The sequence below is a fragment of the Neovison vison genome, chromosome 1 (assembly GCF_020171115.1).
Source record: "Neovison vison isolate M4711 chromosome 1, ASM_NN_V1, whole genome shotgun sequence".
Classification (NCBI taxonomy): domain Eukaryota; kingdom Metazoa; phylum Chordata; class Mammalia; order Carnivora; family Mustelidae; genus Neogale; species Neogale vison.
This window is the reverse complement of record NC_058091.1, coordinates 184,713,267-184,732,331: the sequence shown is the minus strand read 5'-3', so window position 1 is coordinate 184,732,331 and position 19,065 is coordinate 184,713,267.

Below are 19,065 nucleotides of genomic sequence, written 5' to 3'. Positions count from 1 at the left end.
TTGAAAATAAGATCCTACAAGGCAAAAGTGGTTTTTAATGGTTCAGCTCTCCACCTCCAAAAGGTTCATTTTAGCCCATTTATAAAGGATTATACAGGAAAGTCCCTTTGCTGGAAGCCCTTGTAGCCTTTCTCAGCCTTTCTTCAGATAAATGTTGAGGCAACTTTCAACTTCTATTCGGGATACATTGATTTTTTTCTTTTTCTTCTTTTTTTTTTTTTTTTAAGCTAAAGCTCTCTTTTCTCATGCACTGGAGATTTGGGTCTTAGATATCTGTGACACTTTGAATTCTCCTACATTAGGTGGTTTCTTACATCATGTGATGTTACTTTCTTATTAGAAAAATTTAAATTGGAAAATATATTCTCCAAAGCAGTCAAACTCAGACCTTTAAATTACCTGAGATGGTTAATAAAAAAGTGCCATTCTCAGATGACAAGGACCCTAATCAATTCATACATTGGGAGGGAGAAATATAGGTGGCAGCTAAATAGTGGGAATAAAGCAATTAGGATTAGAAGAAAACTTTCCTCATTGTATCCATTTACATTTATTTTATAAGTCCTGTATTAAATAATTACCACCTAGAAGCAGTTAGGTCAAGAAACAGGTTATTAGAAATGGTTTCTATCTTTGATACTGTGGTAGGAGAATAATGGCTGCCCAAAGATGTCCCCATCCCAATCTCCAGAATCTGAATATGTTACTTTACATTGCAAGAGTGATATTGCAGATAGGATTAAAGTTGAAAACGGGTAGATTATCCTGGGTTACCTGATTGGGTCCAGTCTAATCAGATGAGTCTTTAAAGTGGAAACCTGTCTGGCTGGAATGGAGGGAGTTGTGATAGTAGGAGAAGGGTCAGAGAGATATGATGTTGCTAGCTTTGAAGATGAAGGAAGGGGATCAAAAGCCAAGGAATTCAGGAATCCTCTAGAATCCAGAAAAGACAGGCAAATGGATTTTTCCCTAGAGCCTCCAGAAAGGACACAGTCTTCGAAATATGTGTCTTTTTAAAGATTTTCTTTATTTGACAGAGAGAGAGAGAGAGATCACAAGTAGGCAGAGAGAAAGGGGGAAGCATGCTGCCCACCGAGCAGAGAGCCCGATGCAGGGCTTGATCCCAGAATCCTGGGATCATGACCTGAGCTGAAGGCAGAGGCTTTAACCCACTGAGCTCCAGGACACAGTGTTCTGGGTGCCCCAGGACACAGTGTTCTAGGCACCAGTGAGACCCATGTTGATTGCTAACTTCCAGAACTGTAAGATAATAAATGTGTACTGTTTGAGCTCTGAATTTGTGGCAGTTGGTTACAGTAGCAACAACAACAACAAAAAAAGAATGCAGGATTATATCTTTGATACATTTTACTATAACTCTGAAAATCTTTGTGTGAATAAGTGTCCTATAATTATCAAGAGATGAAGAGCAAGAATATGGGCAAATGGTCATGGAGAATCCATTTTCTTTTTTAAAAATAAATTTACAATTTTTTAATATTTATGATTATAGGAATAATTCCTATCCAAAATAGAAATTCTGAAAAATGAATAAAAATATAAATTAAATGAATGCCTTAGAAATTTCAATGGTGTCAGTTTCTGTCAACATATTTTAATAATCCTATTTAAACTCTTCCTTAAGTATAATTTGTATATATAGATATATCTGAACACATACATACACATTTGTAAACATACATATATGTGGTGTTGTACATATATACATACTTAAGCATGCATAAACACAATAATTGAATTTTATTATATATACATAAAGAAAAGAAAAACCTATTTAGATTCCCTTCTCTTCTCCAAAAAGCAATACATCCAATCAGTTGTAAAGTCTTTGTTTTCCTGCGCTCCTTAATGGATTTGTGAATATACTTGCATACGGTCTATATAGTCACCGAGCTAGAAATTTGGCAGTCATCCTAGAAATCATCTTCCTCATTCCTCACCACCAATCCATCTTCAATATCTGCCAATGTTACTGTTTTAAGATATTAAATCTGTTTCTCTTTCTCTATTACTATCACCCTTTTCCAAGCCACCATCCTAGTCTTTCTGGACTGCATCATCAGCCTCCTTATGTTGTCTCATTCTGACTTCAGAAGCAGATCCTCACATGCATCCAATATGATGTTTCCAAAATATATATCAAATATCATCCTGAGTAAAATATTTCAGTGGTTTTCCAATGCTCTTAGGATCAAACCAAAATATTCTGAATTTGACCAAAAATGACCTGTATTGTATGCCTTCTTTGTGCTTTCTCAGTGTTTTCTCATGTGGATGAATGCTTTGAGGAAATTTAAAGAAGTTCTGAGATTTGTATCTTGACTACTCTGTATAGTGAGGAAACAACACAAGAAAAAGTCCCCACATATTAATTCTGAGAAGATTTTCACCAGAGATGCACCTGCTGAAAATTGGATTCTGTATTATTTGTATTTCTCCTTTAAAAAAAATTAATTCCAGTACTGTGAACATACAGTGTTATATTAGTTTCAGGTGTATAATATAAGGATTCAGCACTTCTATACATTACTCAGTGCTCATAATAAGTGTACTCTTTAATCTCCATCACCTATTTTACCTATCTTCCCCACCCCCTCCCTTCTGGTAATCATTAGTTTGTTCTCTATAGTAAGAAGTGTTTGTCCCTTTTTTTCTTTGTTTTATTTCTTAAATTCTACTTATGAGTGAAATACTATAATATTTGTCTTTATCAGATGTAATTTCACTTAGTATTATTATACCTTCTAGATTCGTCCATGTTGTTGCAAATGGCAAGATTTTCTTTTTTATGGCTGATTAAATTCCATTGTGTGTGTATACGTATATATTATGTGTGTGTGTGTATATACACAGAGAGATAGATATATATATAAATATAGATATACATATGTACATACACAAATCACATCTTCTTTATTGATCCATCTATTGATGGACACTTGGTTCTATATCTTGGCTATTCTAAATAATGCTGCAATAAACATAGGAGTTCATGTATCTTTTTGAACGAGTTTTGGTATTTTTTTTTTTTTTTTTTTGGTAAACACCCAGTAGTGGAATTAGGGGATCATATGGTAATTCTATTTTTAATTTTCTGAGGAATCTCCACACTGTTTTCCACAGTGACTACACCAGTTTGCTTTCCTATCAGTGCGCCTGAGAGTTCCTTTTTCTCCACATCCCTGCTATGCTGGTTGTTTCTTGTGGTTTTGATTTTAACCATTTTGACAGGTGTGAGGTGATACCTCATTGTGGTTTTGATTTACATTTTCCTGTTCATAAGTGATGTTGAATATATTTTTATGAGTCTGTTGGCCGTCTGTATGTCTTTTTTGGAGAAATGGCTGTTTATAACTTCTGTTCATTTTCAGATTGGATTATTCGATCTTTGTCCTGAGTTGTATAAGTTATTTATATATTCTGGATACTAATACTTTATTGGATTTTTCATTTCCAAATATCTTCTCCCATTCAGTAGATTGTCTTTTAGTTTTGTTGATTGTTTCTTTAGGTGTGCAGAAGCTTTTTATTTTGATGTAGACCTAGTAGTTTACTTTTTTGCCTTTGTTTCCTTTGCCTCGGGAGACATACCTAGAAAAAAGTTGCTGTGGCTAGTGTCAGAGAAATTGTTGCCTGTGCTCTTTTCTAGGATTTTTATGGTTTCAAGTCTCACATTTAGGTCTTTAATCCATTTTGAGTTTATTTTTCTGTATGGTATAAGAAAGTGATCCAGTTTCATTCTTTTTCATATGGTATCCAGTTTTCCCAACACCATTTGTTGTAGAGACTGTCTTATTCCCATTGCATAGTCTTGCCTCCTTTGTCAAAGATTATAATTGTGGGTTCATTTCTAGGCTTTCTATATTCTGTTGACCAGTGTGTCTGATTTTGTGCCATACCATACTGTTTTGATCACTGCAACTTTGTACTATATCTTAAAATCTGGGATTATGAGATCCCCAGTTTTTCTTTTCTTTCTCAAGATTGCTTTGGCTATTTGGGATCTTTTCTGATTCCATATAAATTTTAGGATTCTTTGTTCTAGTTCTGTGAAGAATGCTGTTGGTATTTTGATAGGGATTGCATTAAATCTGTAGATTGCTTTGGGTAGTATGGACATTTTAACAACATTTGTCCACCCAGTCCAAGAGCATGTAATGTCTTTGCATTTGTTTGTGTCAATATCAGTTTCTTTCATCAGTGTTTTATGATTTTCAGAGTACAAGTTTTATACTGCCTTGGCTAAGTTTTTTCCTAGGTATTTTATTATTTTTAGTGCAATTGTAAATGAGACTATTTTCTTATTTTCTCTTTCTGCTATTTCATTATTAGTACTATGTAGAAATGCAGTAGATTTCTGTACATTGATTTCTTGTTCTGTGACCTTATTGAAGTCATTCATCGTTCTAGTAGTTTTTCAGTGTCTTTTATTAATTTTTTTCTTACCATAGTGCATAATGTCCAATGTCCACCACCCAGCCACCCGATCCTACCCATCCTCCTCCCCTCCAGCATCCCTCAGTTTGTTTCCCGAGATTAAGAGTCTCTTATGGTTTGTCTCCTTCTCTGGTTTCATCTTGTTTCATTTTCCCCTCCCGTCCCCTAGATCCTCTGTCTTGTTTCTCAAATTCCTCATTTCAGAGAGATCATATGATAATGGTCTTTCTCTGACTGACTTATTTCGCTTAGCATAATATGCTCTAGTTCCATCCACATCATTGTAAATGGCAATGTTTCATTTTTCAAGGCTGCATAGTATTCATATATATATATATATATATATATATATATATATCATATCATCTTTATCCATTCATCTGTTGAGGGACATCGAGGTTCCTTCGATAGTTTGGATTATTGTGGACATTGCTTCTATAAATGTTCAGGTGCACGTGCCCCTTTGTAAAAGGGGAAAGATTTATGTGATCTGAAGAGAAACCAGAGTTTGTGCAGAGTTTTTGTCCAATGCCCCTTTGGATTACTGTATTTGCATCCTTAGGGTAAATACCCAGTAGTGCGATTGCTGGGTCATAGAGTAGCTTTATTTTCAACTTTCTGAGGAAGCTCCATGCTGTTTTCCAGAGTGGCTGCACCAGCTTGCATTCCCACCAACAGGGGAGGAGGGTACCCCTTTCTCCTCATTCTCACCAACACCTGTCCCTCCCTGAACTATTAATTTTAGCATTTCTGACTGGTGTGAGGTGGTATCTCACTGTGGTCTTGATTTCTATTTCCCTGACTCTGAGAGATATTGAGTACTTTTTCATGAGACTCTTGGCCATTAGGATGCCTTCTTTGCAGAAGGCATTCTGCAAATTTCTTCTGCCCATTTCTTGATTGGATTATTTGTTCTTTGGGTGTTGAGTTTGATAAGTTGTTTATAGATTTGGATACTAGCCTTTTATCTGATATGTCATTACAAATATCTTCTTCCATTCTGTCTTTTGGTATTGTTGACTGTTTCCTTTGCTGTGCAAAAGCTTTTGATTTTGATGAAGTTCCAGTAATTCATTTTTGCCCTTGCTATCCTTGCCTTTGACAGTGTTTCCAGGAAGAGGTTGCTGCATCTGAGGTCAAAAATGTTGGTTGCTGCTGTGTTCAAAAGGATTTTGATGCATTCCTGTCTCACATTGAGGTCTTTCATCCATTTTGAATCTATTTTTGTGGGTAGTATAAGGAAATGATCCAGTTTCATTCTTCTGCATGTGGCTGTCCAATTTTCCCAACACAATTTGTTGAAGATACTGTCTTTTTTCCATTGGACATTCTTTCCTGTTTTGTCAAAGATTAGTTGACCATAGAGCTGATGGTCCATTTCTGGGCTCTCTATTCTGTTCCATTGATCTATGTATCTGTTTTTGTGCCAGTACCATACTGTCTCGATGAGGACAGCTTTGTAATAGAGCTTGAAGTCTGGAAATATGATGCTACCAACTTTGTTTTTCTTTTTCAACATTCCTCTGGCTATTCAGGGTCTTTTCTGGTTCCATATAAATTTTAGGATTATTTGTTCCATTTTTTTTTAAAAAAAGTTGATGGTATTTTGGTAGGAATTGCGTTAAATATATAGATTGCTCCAGGTAACATAGACATTTTCACAATATTTGTTCTTCCAACCCATAAGCATGAAACGTTTTTCTATTTCTTTGTGTCTTCCTCAGTTTCTTTCATGAGTATCTTATAGTTTTCTGAGTACAGATTCTTTGCCTCTTTGGTTAGGATTATTCCTAGGTATCTTATGGTTTTGGGTGTAATTGTAAATGGGACTGACTCCTTAAGTTCTCTTTCTTCTGTCTTGCTGTTGGTATATAGATTATATCCTGACACTTTACTGAATTCCTGTATGAGTTCTAGTAGTTTCGGGGTGGAATCTTTTGGGTTTTCCACATTAAGTATCATATCATCTGCAAAGAGTAAGAGTTTGACTTCTTTGCTGATTTGGATGCATTTCATTTCTTTTTGTTGTCAGATTGCTGAGGCTAGGACTTGTAGTACTGTGTTAAATAGCAGTGGTGATGGTGGACATCCTTGTGGTCTTCCTAACTGTAGGGGAAAAGCTTTCAGTTTTTCTCCATGGAGACTGATATTCGCTGTGGGTTTTTCATAGATGGCTTTGGTGGTATTGAGGTATGTGCCCTCTATCCCTACACCGTAAAGGGTTTTGATCAAGAAAGGATGCTGTGCTTTGTCAACTGCTTTTTCAGCATCTATTGAGAGTATCATATAGTCCTTGTTCTTTCTTTTATTAATGTATTGTATCACATTGATTGATTTGTGGATGTTGAACTAACCTTGCAGCCCAGGAATGAATCCCACTTGTTCATGGTGAATAATCCTTTTAATGTACTTTTAGATCCTACTAGCTAGTATTTTGGTGAGAATTTTCACATCCATGTTCATCAGGGATATCAGTCTGTAATTCTCCTTTTTGATGGGATCTTTGTCTGCTTTTGGGATCAAGGTAATGCTGGCCTTATAAAATGCATTTGGAGATTTTCCTCCCACTTCTATTTTTTGGGAACAGTTTCAAGAGAATAGGTATGAATTCTTTAACTGTTTGGTGGAATTCCCCAGGGAAGCTGTCTGGCCCTGGGCTCTTGTTTGTTGGGAGATTTTTGTTGACTGCTTCAATCTCCTTACTGGTTATGAGTCTGTTCAGGTTTTCTATTTCTTTTTGGTTCAGTTTCGGTGTTTATATGTCTCTAGGAATGCATCCATTTCTTCCAGATGGTCAAATTTGCTGGTGCATAGTTGCTCATATGTTCTTAGAATTGTTAGTATTTCTTTGGTGTTGATTGTGATGTCTCCTCTTTCATTCATGATTTTATTAATTTGAGTCTTTTTTCTTTTTGATAAGTCTGGCCAGGGGTTTCTCAATCTTATTAATTCTTTCAAAGAACCAGCTTCTAGTTTCACTGATCTGTTCTATTTTGTTGGTTTCTATTTCATTTATTTCTGCTGGGATCTTTATTTTTTCTCTTCTCCTGCTGGGTTAGGCTTTTTTTGCTGTTCTTTCTCCTGCTCCTTTAGGTGTAGGGTTAGACTGTATACTTGAGGCATTTCTTGTTTTTTGGGAAAGTCTTGTATTGCTATATAATTTCCTCTGAGGAAATTATATATATATATATATATATATATATATATATATATATATATATATATATATATATATATATGATTAGCTTGGTGAATAGAACAGAAACACACACTTGGTTTTGGGTGTATTTTGGACTGTTAGAAGAAACTGCTTCCCAAAATTTTAAGGAAAGAAAAAATATATATATGGATAGACATGATGAAGGGATGGAATATGACTGTAAAGATGAAAATTTTAAAAAGTTTTAAAAAAGGAATTGATAAGAAGTTGGTGGGCAGTGGTGAGAGGGAATGCGATCAGGCTGGAGAGTAGAACAAAGCCATATGCTAGATTTAGGGTATATTTTGTTCTGTTAGAAGACACTCTATCCCAGAATTTTAAAGAAAGAAAAACCTACATGTATACAAAAAATAAGGTTAAATACAATGAAGGGATAGAATATGGCTGTCAAATAAAAATTTTAAAAAGGTATTGATAAGATAAAATAGTTAAAATAGGAAAGAGGAAACATTAAAAAAGTAGAAAAAGAAAAAAAATAATGAAAATTTTAAAAATTTAACTTTGATAGAGTAAAGAATCATGGGAAAAAAGCCATGAAATCTATATGCTATATTCCTCTAGAGCTGGAGATTTATAGTTCTCATTGATTGGTAAAGTTGGTCTTGGCTAGATGTTGTTGCTGATCTTCTGGGGGAGGGGCCTATTCCAGTGATTCTCAAGTGTCTTTGCCCCAGGCAGAATTCCACCACACTTGCCATGGGCCAGGCTAAGTAGTCTGCTCAGGTTTGTGCTCCACAGCTTTTGTTTCCTGAATGCTTTTCAAGCACTTCCCAACCTCAGCTTTGGAGGATGGGAATGAAAATGAAAATGGTGACTTCCCAATCTCCAGCCCCAGGGGAGCTGAGATTGGGGCTCTACTCCTCAGTACACTCTCAGAGAAAAGCAGTCAATCCTTCCTGTCTCCCTGATCTCTGGCTGCAATTTGTGGTCACCTGGCCTATAACCGAGCATTTCTATCTCTGGCACATGGCCCCTTTTGGAGTCTCCAAACCCAGCAGATTTCTGCAGCATGCTCCTCTGCAGCTTCCCCTAGTGGAGAAAAAAGGGGTGTCCCTGGATCTGCCACTTTTGGGGTCCCTGCTCAGAATAGAGGCCTGACTGTGCCTCAAATCATGGTTTAAGGTACCCTTGAGCTGAGAGCCCCTCCTCAGCTCCATCTCTGTAGCCGGCCTCCCAGCTCTGATCCCTGGGAGCTCTGCCACACTCAGGCACCCTCGTCTTTTGTGACCCTGCATATCCTGAGACCATACTGTCCCAGCAAGGGCTTCACCCACACTTAACCTCTGGAGCAACGTCCCTCTGCAGAACACACTTCTAAAAGTTCTGATTTTATGCTCCTGCTGCTCTGTTGCTTGCTGGGAGCCTGCCCCTCCCCCCCATGGTCTATCTTCTTGTATATCACCTTGGATTCACTTCTCCACATGTCTTACCTTCCAGGAAGTGTTCCCTTTTCTGTTCATAGAGTTGCTGCTATTCTTTTCTTCTCTCTCCTGTTGACTTTGTAGGTGCTCAGAATCGTTTGGTAATTATCTAGCTGAATTCCTGGGACCAGATGAAATTTAGGTCTCCCACTCCTCCACTATCTTGCCCCCCACCACCACTTTACCATTTTATACATATAGTATTTTGGCATCAGCAAATAGTGTAAGTTTTACTTCTACCTTAGCACTGTGGATGCTTTCTGTTATTTTTCTTGTCTGTTGGCTGTGGTTAGGACTTCCAGTACTATGTTGAATGAAAGTGGTGAGAATGGACATTCTTATCTTGTTCCTGACCTTAGGAGGAAATCCCCAAGTTTTTCACATGTGAGTGTGATATTTACTGTGGGTTTTTCATATAAGACCTCTATTATGTTGGGATATATTCCCCTTAAACACCCTTTGATGAGGATTTTTTTTTTAAATCATAAATGGACGTTATATTTTGGCAAATGCTTTTTTTGTATCTATTGAAAGGATTATATGGTTTTTATTCTTTCCCTTAATGTGCTGTATCATTGTGATTGATTTGTGAATATTGACCCACCCATGTATTCTGGGAAAAAAATCCCACTTGATTGTGGGGAATGATTTTGTATTTTGTGGTAAATAATCCAATAATCCAATTGTTGGATTCAGTTTGCTAGTATTTTGTTGAGGGTTTTTGCTTTTATGTTCATCCTCTAGAGTTATTGGCCTGTAGTTCCCTTTTTTGGTAGTATCTTTATCAGGTTTTGGTATGAGGATAATGCTCATCTCAGAAAGAATTTGGATGTTTTTCTACATCCTCTAATATTAAAAATAATTTGAGAAGACTAGATATTACCTCTTTTTTAGATGTTTGGTAGCATTCACCTGTGAAGCCTTTGGTCCTAAACTTTTGTTTGTATTTCTCCTTTTTAACTAAAAATTATGTGGTGAATATTTTTCCATGTTATGAGAAATCTTTTTCAGATGAAGTGGAGCAGAAGAGGAGAGACTATTGAGGTACTGGTCCAAGGTACCCCCCATATAAGAGAGTAAATAATGATGGAATTTATAAATCTTGTCAAAACAAACCATAGGCTCCTGTAGTTGCTGCAGATGGTGAGGTCCATGGTAACCATTTCACCCCCTGGTCTCATGAAAGTGTCTCCTCTTCCTGCCTCAACAAAGTGAAGGAAAATGAGTTGCCTTGCATTGAGAGTTTGTACTGTGCCAAGTACTGTGACATATAGAGATTATTTGAAGTATACAAGAAAGGCAATCTAATCACAGTCATTCTACAAGAGACGAAGAAAAGTTCATATTTAGTCAATTCCTTTGAATAGGAAAATCCATGGAGAAGTTAGGGGACTAGGGCATATTATTAGGGCAAACTTCTGTTCAGACAGAGAACTGGGTGCCTTTTGCTTTAGAAACAAATGGAACCAGAAGCAAAGAGTGAGAATAAGAACACATTTCTGAGAGTCAGATACTGATGGTCTTGTAGCCCATTTGCTAACACATTAATCTGATGTGCCTCTATTATGTCCAAATTTTAATTGTTTTTTCCCATCTTATTCTAGAAAGGTTTTAGAGTAGAGTATAGACTATATAAAATACAGAGAGATAACATTTATTGGAAGCAGGTGAAAAATTAAAAAGAAAAGGATTAGGGGCCATTATATGAATGATGAAATAAGCAGAGAAAAGTTGTGCCCACAGTTGTGGATTCTAAAGCATCAAACTCTGCCAGTGTCCCACAGCAGGCAGTGGTGAATTAATCTCTGATAAGTATAGGCTAGTAGGGCTTCACCATAAGTTGAGGCCTCTACGTCTCACAGAACTATTCTCAACCTGTTTGCTCCTCAAGCATCTTCTACTGCTGCTTTTAAAATGCACATCATACTTCTCATTACCTGTGCAAAGTTTATTTTTAGTGTTTATAAGCTCCATAAAAATTTCATCTGGAACATTTAGTAGAATATTCCATCACCTAACATGGGAACTAGTGTTTATTCGTTACTCAAATATGTTTTTTTTAAATTATTGAATACTTGATGAAAGCAGGAGATTATACAGAAACATGGGGAGAGTTAAAATGGATTGAACGAGAGCTGGAATACAATTTCTTTTTTTCAAAAATGTGACTTTATGGTTGTATAATATGCAGTCATATGGATGATGTCATGATATGTTGAAACAATCTCCTATTGTTGGATATCATGTTTATGTCCAGTAGCACTGTGCTGAATATCTTCGTTCACAAATATTTACCCCATCACAGCTAGGCTGAATTCCAAGTGAAATCATTGTATTGAGGGATGTGAACTATTAGAAATGAAGGATTGCAAAGAGTAACTGACCTAAAATACATCTGAAATTTTATATTCCTCTGTCTTTTGTTATTCAGTCTCCACATTCAGGGGATCATTTTAAACTTGTGACTCACAGAAACTCCTGCATATTTTAAAAGGCACCATGTTCTGACCCTCCCAGTTTCATACCCACCAACATAACATAACTTTGAAGGCAGAATAACCCCTCTTTACCTCTCAAATGTCTGTGGATGCCCATTTCCTAATCTCTGGAATCTGTAGCTGTATTATTTTGCATGACAAGGGAGAATTAAGGTTGTAGATGCAATTAACGATACTAATCAGCTGACTTGAAAAAGGGAGATTATCCTGGATTTTGGTGGAGTTCATGTAATTACAGAGATCGTTTAAATACAAAAGGGTAGGTCAGACGAGTGTGTGTCAGAGTGATGTGATAAAAGAAAGACACAAATGGCCATTGGTGACTTTGAAGATTAAAAGGGGCAAAGAGGCAAAAAATAGGAAAAAGCAAGAAAAGGGATTCTCCCTCAGAGTCTCTAAAAGGAAACAACTCTGGCAACACTGATTTTTTCCCCCCAGTGAATCCTAACTTCTAGAACTATGATCAATTTGTGTTGTTTTGAGCCAACAAATAGGTGGTAATTTATTACAGCAGCCACAGGAAGTTAATAGAACACTCTTCAGCTTCTGAGGACCCAGTTCTGCCTAGACTCACCTATGCCCTCTTTATCTTTGAAAATACCACTTTCCCATTCGGGAAGCAGGTGTTCAGCCAGCTCTCCATGCTGCTGCACTTTCTGTTTTATGGCTGTGCCCCTAATCTATCTATCTATCTATCTATCTCTCTCTCTCTCTCTCTCTCTCTCTCTCACTCTCACACACACACACACACACACACACACACACACACTCAAATATGGAGGAATGGGATTGTTAGTCTCAACTCAAAACTCCAGTTTGGAATTTATATCCATTGATGTCTGATCAACAAATCAGTTGATATTGGCAAACACCAAGGCGGGGTCACAGCCCTATTCCTTTGGCTCTTGTCCAGAGCTCTGCCTTCTTTGATAGATGCTAATCACACATTCTCAAAAGGCACGACTAATCTTTTAACACAGTTTCTTAACCTATTTCGGAAGTACGCTCTTTCTCCTTGACAGATCCAAACTGAAAAATCCTTACACGTTTTTAAACACTTAGAGCAGCAGACGTGGGTATAGCACATGACCTTAAACAAGGTGATCACTTAGCCAATGTTTATTGCACCCTCTCTGTCAACAAATCCCAAAGAGGAGATCAGTCTCTGTGTGAGTCTCGCAAGGAAATAGATTATTGTTTTATGGGACTCTTGTTGCAAATCCCTGCGAACTCCAACATCAGTCATGGGCTGCAGTTGCAGTGTAGGAATTTAATAAATGAACACAGTCCTTGATTAAGAGCAATGCTTATGGATCAGATGCTTCGTCAATGTGCCATTGTCAGGTTCAGCTCAGGTTTGACAAACACCCAGAGCATAGCAGACCCTGTGCCAGGAGCTTTCCCATTATCTCAACACTTTTGTAAAGAAGTAAACTGTGACTTATCAGGGTTAAGCACATTTCTCCAGCTCACAGAATACTGAAGAGTCAGTATTTGAGCCTCCAGTCTTTTGATATGGATTCAGTGTTCTTTCCACAGTCTCTGCCTCACAGCACTTAGATTAGGAGTAGGGGAAGCACAGGCCTGAGGCCAGCTCCGGGCTGCAGCCTGGCCTAATGGCCAGTTCCAGTTCCAGGCTTTGTACAACTGCTCACTTTCTGTTAACTTCCCTGCTCACAGCCTCCCATTGTGGCTAACGCAGAGCAAGAGACTGTTGGTGCAAACCATGGGGAAAGCAGCACAAGTTCAGCAACCTAAGTGCAGAAAGTGTGCCAGGAGATGGTAGAACATATTTTGCAAAATGGAAACTGATTTCTCCATTCCAGCCCCATGGGAACATTATACATTATTTAAGTAAATGGGACTAGAATCACAACATTATAGAACTAAAGAGGACCATAGACAGCATCTAGTTCTTTTCCTCACTTCAAAGATGAGGAAAATTGTCAGGGAATTATTACTAATTCCCTGATAATAATAATTAATTATGAGGGAAAATTAAGGTTCAAGGTCAAAATCTTACATAATACATCCATGGAGGTTGAATTAAAGCCTCACAATTTAGAACAATGGTTTTTGTTTATACATGATGTTTTCTCTTCTGAAGGACTCTAATTTTAAATAATAGCACTGCATAATTTGGCTATATAATATTCATGTGTTCCTATGAAAAAAATCATTTCTTTATAGTTGGCATATCCTGTTAAAATGACTAAAAAATTCAATAGAGCTCTAGCGAATTTTGCAGCCACTTAGTGCAAGACCCTAGAGTAGAACTGTAAAAAGCAGACAGACATGATTTGTCTGCATGAATGGAATCCTTTGACTGTGGCTTTTCTTCAGACAAAACAATTAAGGTAAAATAATGGTCATACACTTAAAGACAGATTTATCTTTCAAAAACTGTAAACTACCACTGCTAATGATAATGAAATGACAACTGAAGAAAGCATAAAGATTTTGTTTCTAAAGCAGCAAAATGGCCAGTAACTTCATCCCTGATGCCTGTGTTTGTTATATTAAGTGAACACTGAGAAGAATAAGCCAGAATAAAAGCAGAACAGGCAATTTTGGAACAGTCTCTAACGTGACTGAGTACTTCCGTACATCTTAAGTTAACTATGAAAACCCCCCTCTATGCATTCTTTCATTGATCCTGATGAAGGACTCTGATGGTTTTTAGTTTGAGGCAGTAAAAATAAAAACTATGAAGAATGAAGAAAAGAACTTTGCAAGGTACTATTATCTATTAAATTAAATTTGATGCAGTTGGCTACTGAATGTTCCTGTGATTTTGATTTATATGCACATTAGAAAACTTCATCTGTTTTAGGTATACTATATAGAGTTGGTAAAATAGAATGTTCATGGTAATTTCCATAAAGCTGGATGACAAAAATTTGTTCAGGAATATTAACTCTTATTACACCACTTCATTTTAATAAGAAAATAAATTTTTCAACTCCTTGTAATTCTGACTTATAGTACTTTATTCTAAACACAAAACTTGCTTTAAGTTTTAGTGAGCATTTGTACTAAAAGATTACCAGGTTCTAGTTCCTAAGTAAGTAGTCTATTCAGAAAGTTTTGTCTTTGACGTTGTAGGAGCCCAAAGAAATTTTGTTCAGAGTTTGCTTTAATCTAGATAATTTTATAATCAGAGGTTCCCAGGATGAGGACATCTTTCTCCCCTTCTCTCCATGAATAACAAAGTTTTCAGTCCTTACCCACTGGGATAATTATCTGCAATTGACATGTAAAGAAGCCATTCATTAAGAAATAACCTGCTGAATTCCTTGGTTTGGAAATAAGCCACCCTATAACCTGATGCGGTGGAAAATCGTTACATTTTATGTGGTCAGCCTAAAAATCTATTTTCTTTTGTCTGGATCCATGGGGAATAGCAGGCACTTTTTTCCCAGATCACTTTAATTCTTTCTAGATAAAATAGGCAACTGTATTTGCATTAATTTAATTAATACAGCTATTTACAGATTCTTACTGCCTAGTAAAAGTAGATCAATGGCAAGGAAAATTAATCCCATTTGAAGCCTAGTATATTTTTATGCAGAACTCAGTAGCATTTCCCTTTTTATTCTTAATGATTCAATGATACATATAACTGTACTGCTAATACCAGTGGTTGCTATAGTTGGTGGGATGTGCATGAGAGTCTGTGTGTGTGTGTGTGTGTGCATGCATGCACGTGCACCAGATTGAAGGTGTACGTCTGTGTATCCACACATGCTTGTGTACCTGGCAACCACGAACAGAAGTTGAAATCTGAACTAAAAAGCATGCTAGGTGTTTTCAAAATGAGTCTTGAAAATTTGGATTCTTACTAACCCAGTTCTCAGAAGGGGAATTAGGCGTGATCGTGAGTGTTCAAATTTGATTCCAAGTCACGCTGTGAGCTAGTAATTTGTTCTCTGAGATTTTCTGAAACTTTGTTATTTTTTTTTCACAATTCTTTCAACATCCTGGCGAGGCTGCTGTTGTTTTCCATCTCATATAGGAAACAAACTAAATATGGAATTCTGAAGGGATGGAATTGCGTTTTTAAAAGGAGGGTAGTGGGAAACGAAGATTCAAGATCTCTATGCTGGAAAGTCTTGGCAGAGTCAGGCTGAGCTCTAATTCTGGGTGGAACGAGGACCTACTTGGCAAGTGCCTGCCTTCATGGTGCCAGCGCAGGAAGGCAAGATGTGAAAGTAGAGCGTGGACACACTCTTCTCTGGGGACTTTGATTCACTTCTTTGATTTTTTTTTTTTGGCTGGATCTCTTTGCTTGGCTCAGAACTTTGTTTTTATGTTGGCACCAATGACTTACTTCTTAGGGATCTTCAGGAGATTATTCTAAATTTGGGAGTGTAGTTTAAGATGTTTCTACTAAGTTTAGTAGAAAGAAAACACTAAAAATGCCGGCAAATAAAATATAGATGAGAAGTGTTCTTCACTTGTTGAAAAAAGAAAACATATTTTGTTGATGTATGTGTATTTATAGTCAGTGCAGACATTTCTTGCCACACTAACCTCAGCATCATAGGTTATAGCTAATTATCACCCAAAAGATTCTATGTCTTTACTGAGATAGTATTAAAGTAAAAAGACTGGAAAGAAAATATCAGAAAAACACTAACAAAAAGTAGTGTGAGAAACTACATTATAATGAAAATGAGTAAAATCACAGCATTCTGAATTTGCAACATGGTGGGCTAAATAATGGATTAAGTTTTCCACTGAAAACATCTGAAATAGCTAAGTTTGATATTAAAACACTAATAAAAATAATTTAAGTAGTCATATTCATTTCAGGCCAAATAGCCTATAATGAAAAATCATTAATAGAGATAAAGAGTGTCACTTCATAAAGATAAAAGGTTTAATTCACCAAGAATACACAACAGTTTAAAATTTTTAGTACTTATTAATGTAATTTCATATTTTTTAAACCCTAAGTTGCTAGAGCTTCAAGGGAAATATACAGGTCCACACTTTCATTGAGAGATAACATCTCTCACAGAAACTGAAAGATCAAGTAGACCATATATATATATATATATATATATATATATATATATATATATTTATATATATATAAATTTTTAACAGCATAACAAAGAAGATTGAAATAATAGACACATAAGGACATTTCCACTCAAAAGACAGAGGCCTCACTGTTTTCAAAAACAGGTAAAAATTATTTAAAAAAATAGCGGTATACTGAGGTCTGCCACTTATTGGATTTTTACCCTTCTGGGTATTTTTAAAACTTGGAGTCTCAATTTCCTCAACTTTCAAATGAAACTAATAACAGTTGACAGTTGTAAGGATTGCATTAAGCAGTGTACAAACACTTGAAATGTACAAGGCTACTCAGGAAATGGTATCTGTGTGTATCCTACTATGTACCTCACCTGAGTGTCAAAGAGGAGAATCTTTATAAGGCTATTCTCATATTTCAAGGATTTGGAGAATAAGGTTATATTCTACTTCTCCCTAATTTTTATGGTTTTATATAATTTCAATTTTTTTCTGCTTCTTCCCTGAGCTCTACAGCTTAAATATTCCAAATACATAATACCAAAAGATTACAGTCCTAGCTCTTCAAACATGGTAGTCTCCAAAAGTTAAATTTGTAACTTTTTACAGAAAAATTCTGGACTTTCTGTAGTTTTATTCTACTTTATAAGCATAGTAATACCCATTGCTGCTGGATGGTGAGTGTACTAACATTTCTGGAATAGCTCCAAAGTTCAGAAGAAGCCATTTCATCTAGAGGTCACAAATTCTTCCCCATGTAGATTCTAATTCAGGTTTTTTTTTTCCTAATTCAGTTTGAATAAATCCTTACAGTAGTCAAATAGTATCCATATGGTTTCTTCCTAGCATTTAGAGAGTTCTGATATTTTGTTTGCCGTGTGTGTGTGTGTGTGTGTGTGTGTGTGTAAAACTTATCCAGAATACAAACTCCTACAAAGGTTCAGTTAATATTCTTCTAGTATTCATCTACAATTCTTAACAACATTATAGTCAGTGCTCAGTAAGTACATGTTGATTGATAAAGGACTCATCAGACACTGGATTAGAGAAAGGTTGTGGAAAAGGAAAGCAGTAAGTGAGAGCTAGAAAGTAGTCTATGGAAAAAGACTGAAACAAACGTCAACGACTGAACGTTCTGGAAAACCCTGCAAGTGCAATAACTAATGAAGTACATGATGGTGAGTGATTGCTCACAAGTCATTGATGATGTAGAGAGTATGTATGTACAGTGCAAACCAGAGCTGCAAGCCAGCTGATTTAATTTTTTCGTTAGCAGTGGCACAGACTATAAAATATTTATTTTCATATTCTAAATATGTATGCCTGGAGTAAATAAATAATTTACTGTTCAGGCTATAAATTATTTACTCAGTTATTCCAAATATATATACTATTTGCATTTTACTGAAAGTAAAACAAATAGACTGGTGGTCTTTTAGAGTTCTGAAATAAAAATAAAGGAAAACAAATTAAGATTTAAGCTACAGCAGGAAGTTTTCTGTAGTGGAGGAAGAAATAGCAGAATATAGTTCCAGTTATAATGGAAAACCAGGAAAACTGAGCCTTCCATGTAGAAATATCAGTTCTACTTGATATCCCAAATGCACAACCATGAATTATCTGGATTTTCATTGAAATTTCTGAGTTAGACATTTGCAGTAGAAAACTCGGTACCACAAGAACTTCTTTTTTTTTTTTTAATTCCTTTAATTCCTTAAGGCTTACTGAGACTAAAGAACAGTAAACAAATAATGCCCTATTTGAGTGGTGTGCTCAAGAAGCCTGGCTGTATGGCTGGTTTGTTCCTTGGAATCCCTCTGCCAAAGATTTCAAATCTCCAGCAGTGACTCAGAAGAGAGCTTCTTCTTGAATAAACTTGCTTTCTTCTTAAGCATATTATCTATTGCTTGACTAAACAATTCAGATTCATTCCCTTGGCAAGCAGAATTCTGAGTTAGAATCATTTTTGGACACATCTGTTCCCAATATCGAGCATGAAATCATGCCTTCTTGTCTCCCACACACAGGCTGAATCCACCATACTTACCATGACTGGTGGAGTTAAGTCTACAGTGATGGAGGATGTGGGTGTGCTGCCTGGAGGCCAAAGACTCTACTGCATGGAATTCTTATCTTCATTCTTGAGACAAAACATGATGTTAATTTACAAATGAATGATCCTGCCTTATTAATGATTCTTCCAAAGAATTTATTTCACACTGCATACTGACAAGGACATAGCCTCTAGAGTGTTCCCCATTTTATCTGCGTGATTTGGGGCAAGTTAATTTCTTTGTCTCAGTTTTCTAATCTTTAAGAGGGGGATGATAATGTTGTACACCATGGGCTTGTTAGAATTAAAAGAGTTAAAGTACACAGAACACTTTAATAATGCCTTGTACATAGTATTCAATGAGGGTTAGAT